At 40.3% G+C, this 5,141-nt stretch overlaps 1 pseudogene; it reads left to right on the forward strand.

Moving 5' to 3' along the window:
• Positions 1-507: 507 nt before the first annotated feature.
• LOC116550638 lies at positions 508-4,581 on the forward strand (annotated as a pseudogene).
• The last annotated feature ends 560 nt before the right edge of the window (positions 4,582-5,141 follow it).

Below are 5,141 nucleotides of genomic sequence, written 5' to 3' on the forward strand. Positions count from 1 at the left end.
ACTGCTGCACTGGTGATTAATCCAACACATGAATGGAGGCATGCTGGAGGCATGGAAGGAGGCATGCTAAGGTGTTGCTACAGATAAATCTATCAATGGAGGGAAAAAAAATAACTAAATTTTTGCCTTATATATTTGATTTTTCTGTAAAAATAGAAGGAAAATAACTTGGTAAATGTGAAAAAAAAATGTGAAATTTAGGAAGCATATTCAGACCACAGCAGAAGGTACATAAAAATCAAAAGAAGTTGGTAATTGTTAGATCCAGATTAATAGATTTTAAATTGTTTTAAATTTAAACAGATTAAAAAGATTAGTATATTTTAAATTAATAAGGGATGAGAGAGATTTTTAGAAAACTTCCAATACACTGGAGTCTCAGACACAAGTATTAATAAAATTGCCCAGATAGGATATGCAGAATGAGGAAAGACCTAAGTTTGAGCCTTGTGAGATGTCAGTAATCATGGGATGCCTTGATGCGTGCATTTGCATGTAGAGGGGAAGATGCCAATAGGTAGATTGAAGGACATGAAATTGAGCCAAATTTCCAGAGAGAGGGCAAGGGCAAAATTCCAAGTCAGGTAAGTAGATTGCATTTGGAAAACAGGGTTTTTTTTCTTTTTTTCTTTTTTTTAACATTTGCAGAAGGGAGCCATGCTAAGGTGTTGGTAAAGTTAAATGTATCAATGGAGGAAAAGGATTTCAACTGATTTTTTGCCTTATAGTTTTGATTTTCCCATAAGTAGAAGAGCAGAATAATCCAGTAAATGTGAAGAAAAAAGTGAAATTATAACCTTTAGGAACACAGAAGTCATGAAATAGTTGGTGAGGCTAAAGGGATAGGAAACTTTCCAGAAACATGTAACAGGATGACCCAGAAATGTTGAAGACGTAGGGAAGGTCAAAATTCTCATATATCATATATCCAAGATGAGAGAGCTGTCTCAAATAACATTTAGCTATTTGGTTGTGAGGTTAAAGAAAACAGACCATGTCGCTGGGTGGTGGTGGCGGGCAGTTGGAGTGTGCATTTAAGAAAATGTTTCTTGAACCACAAAAATGGAACCAAATTGATAAGCCCTTGAGGCACATGAGGACCTCGTCTTAAAGTTTAAATGAATTTTATTTTTGAGACAGAGGGACCAGAACTACATACTACATTGGCAAGACAGTTGTATTTGAGCATGTAAATCATTGTCTTCTCTTCACCAGAGTCTGCGTCTACATTTATGTCTTCTCATACACTAATCATCACCACTTTGCCTTCTTTTCCTTCTTTTTCTTTTCTTTTCTTTTTTTCTGGTTTTTTTTTTTTTTTTTTAGACAAAGTCTTGCTCTATCACCTGCACTGGAGTGCAGTGGTATAATCATAGCTCATTGTAACCTGAAACTTCTGGCCTCAAACACTCCTCCAGCCTCAGCCTCCCAAAAGGCTGGGACTACAGGCATGATCAACTGCACCCAGCCTCTTTGCCTTTCCTCCAGTTTCCTGCTATAAAAGGAAGTCACGCCTCTCCATTCCTACATCGAACCAAAAGATCCCAGCCTTAAAAGCGCAACTATTTCCTCTGCATGAAATTTTCCTCATATATTTCAACATTGATCTGATCCTTTATTTGAAATGCTATTGCATATAAAATCAATACTCATATTTTAGTTGTTAGCTGTTCTCATTTTTTAATGATTGCTACTTTTGAGGCATAATTCAAGGCTCAAATTTTGTCCTATTTTTTATCCCTCAGGATTCTTTGACAATAATTGTTATATATGTGCAAAATAATAATGTATTAATTTTATATGCCCAACTAAATATAAACAATGTTTTCCTGAGTGTTGTAGGCAAGGGATCCGTGAACTTTTTCTTACATGACAAAATAGTAAATATTTTCAACTTTTCAGGCCAAATTTCTCCATTGCAACTGCTGGAATCAATGTTGTAGTGTATAAGGAACCATAGAAAATAGAGAAATAAAGAGGCATGGCCCGGTACAGTGACTCATGCCTGTCATCCCAGCATATTGGGAGGCTGAGGTGGAGCTCGAGACCAGCCTGGCTAACACAGTGAAACCCCGTGTCTACTAAAAATACAAATAATTAGCCTGGCATGGTGGCGGGTGCCTGTAATCCCAGCTACTCTGGAGGCTGAGGCAGGAGAATTGCTTGAACCTGGGAAGCACAGGTTGCAGTGAGCTGAGATTGTGCCATTGTACTGCAGCTTGGGCAACAAGAGAAAAAAACTCTCTCTAAAAAAAAAAAAAAAAAAAGTTAAAAAAAAATGAAGAAGCATGACTGTGTTTCAATAAAACATTATTTATGGACACAGAAACTTGCATTTCAGGTAGTTTTTATATGCCAAGAAATATTATTGTTCAGAGCTCTTGTTTTTGTCCCAAGACATGCTCCTTTAGACTTATTTGAAATCAAAAAGAAAAATGACATTAAGTTCTATGCCCAGAGAGTTTTCATCATGGAAAACTATGAGGAGCTAATACCTGAATATTTAGCTTCATTAAAGAAGTGGTGGACTCAGAGGATCTTCCTCTGAGGATTTTCCATGAGATGTTGCAGCAAAACAACATTTTGAAAGTTACTAGGAAAAAAGTAGTCAAACAATGCTTAGAACTCTTCACTGAACTGGCAGAAGATAAAGAAAACTACAAAAAGTTATATGAACTGTTCTCTAGAAACATAAAGCTTGAAATATACAAAGACTCTCGAAATCAGAAGCAGCTTTCAGAGATGTTAAGATTCTGAAATGGGCAAAGTTTCCTTATCCCCCTCGCAGGGCATGTGATAAGGGTGTGGCTTGCGGCTTCGGTGCCCCGCTGCTCAAAACCACTAGGGGGAGCAGGCAGATGGGCAGGTGGGGGCGTGTGGGCTCCGACCCCAAGGCAGCATCTAGGGGTGAATGTTCACAGCCCCTGAAGCCCCGCTGGGCGTGTGTTTCAGTTTGGGCATGTGTTTTAGTTTTGCCCTCTGGAGGTAGCTTGTGTTGATCAGCTCAGTCGGACCCTCTGCCTTATTGCAAGGACAGAGGGCTTTCTGTATCCCAGGATTCTTGCCTTGGTGTATCAGAAAAATTAGATTACACGTGGGCTTGGAGACTAAGTGCAAGGTTTTATTGAATGGTGGAAGTAGCTCTCAGCAGATGGATGGGGAGCCAGAAGGAGTATGGAGTGGGAAAATGGTTTTCCCCTGGAGTCGGATAGCTCAGTGGCCAGATTCCTCTGGGCATCCGCGTCGTTCTCCCAGTGGATGGCCTGCTGCTGTCTGCTGATGCCTGTCGGTGTGTTCTTCCACTCCTCTCCACGTCCAGCCATTTGTGTGCTCTTCTGACAGTTTTTTTTTTTTTTTTTTCTCTCAACCTCCCGCCGCTTGTGTCTGTGGCTGCCAAAGTCTTGGGATTTTTATAGGCACAGGATGGGGATATAGCCAGCCAAGCTGGTCTTGGAAACTGCAATATTTGGGCATGAAAACAGAAATGCCTGTCCTTACCTAGGTTCGTGGGCACAGGCCTGGGGGTGGAGCCCTAGCCAGGGATCACACACAACGCTCTCTACCCAGCACTTCCATGCTCACCACCCATATCAATGCAACACATCTGCTTCTGGTGATGAAATGGTTTCTCTCAAGGACTATTGCAGCAGAATGAGGGAAAGCTAGAAACACATTATGTCACAGGTGAGACCAAGGACTGGTAGCTCACTCATGCAGCCTTTGTGGAACATCTTTGGAAGTTTGGCTTAGAACTAATCTATATGATTGAGCCAACTGATGAATACCGTATCCAACAGCTGAAGGAATCTGAAGGGAAGACTTCAGTGTCAGTCACCAAAGAAGGCTTGAAACTTCCAGAACATGAATAAGAGAAAATCAAACAGAAAAAAATGAAGTTTGGGGATATCTGCAAAATCATGAAAGATATACATTGGAGAAAAAATCAAAAAGGTAGTTGTGCAAAGCAATTGGTTACATCCCCATGCTGTATTGTCACAAGCATGTGTGGCTGGACAGCAAATATGGAAGGAATCACCAAAGCTCAAGCCCTAAGAGATAATTCAATGATGGGTTACATGGCAGCAAAGAAACACCTGGAGCTAAATACTGACCAGTGTGCTACAGAGACCTTGAGGGAAACGGCAGAGGCTGACAAGAACTAGTCTGTGAAGGATCTGATCATCTTGTTTTTTGTTTGTTTGTTTTTTGGGATGGAGTCTTGGTCTGTTGCCGAGGCTGGAATGCGATGGTGCAGTCTCGGCTCACTGCAACCTCCACCTCGATGGTCTCGAACTCCTGACCTCGTGACTCGCCCACCTTGGCTTCCCAAAGTGCTGGGATTACAGGCGTGAGCCACCGCATCTGGCCCATCTTGCTTTTATGAAGCTGCACTCCTATGTTCTGGATCCAGTCTGGAAGATCTCCCAGACACATATTATAAAGATCTACAGGATAATCAAACTCAACCTGGGTATTGATGAATATGATCCTACTGCTGATGATACCATTGCTGCTGTAACTGAAGAAATGCTACCTCTCAAAGGAGATGATGACACATCATTCATGGAAGAAGTAGACTAAGCGCCAGCTGAGGAATGACTTGTACATGTATTCAATGCTCTATCTTTATTCCTTCTGATAATATATTTTCAAGGAATTTTTTTCTTGGTTTTTATTAACATCTAAAGAGTCTGAATGGCATGACAATAACTATTACAAGGGGAAGATAAGATTTACTTCTAAGTGATGTTGTGATCCCTTAGGCACTAAAGCAGAGCTGGTATGCTTTCCTAGTTTTGCGTTGGCTTATTTTAACAGATTTAGGTAATGTGTGTTGTAAGATGTACGTAACCCAACTTTAACTTTGTGGTCTAAAGTGTTTAGCTATCAAGTGGGATTCCTTAGTAGACTAAATCTTTTGCCACTGAAGTGTTCTGAGACATACCTTGGTGTTTAGAAGAAAATTATTTTTATGTCTTCTAAGATATACTTTTTCAACTTTGCATCTGCTGTAGTTGCCAACTCTGCACATGCTAGTACTCTAGAAATATGTTAAACTGGAGCATTAAACTCTCCACAGGGCTTGGTTTCCAAAGAAAAGTATTATTGGAAGAACAAAATTATAAGCTAACCTAGGCATA

This window comes from Sapajus apella, unplaced genomic scaffold (genome assembly GCF_009761245.1).
Source record: "Sapajus apella isolate SASKATOON/1434 unplaced genomic scaffold, GSC_monkey_1.0 scaffold8, whole genome shotgun sequence".
In the NCBI taxonomy this organism is placed as follows: domain Eukaryota; kingdom Metazoa; phylum Chordata; class Mammalia; order Primates; family Cebidae; genus Sapajus; species Sapajus apella.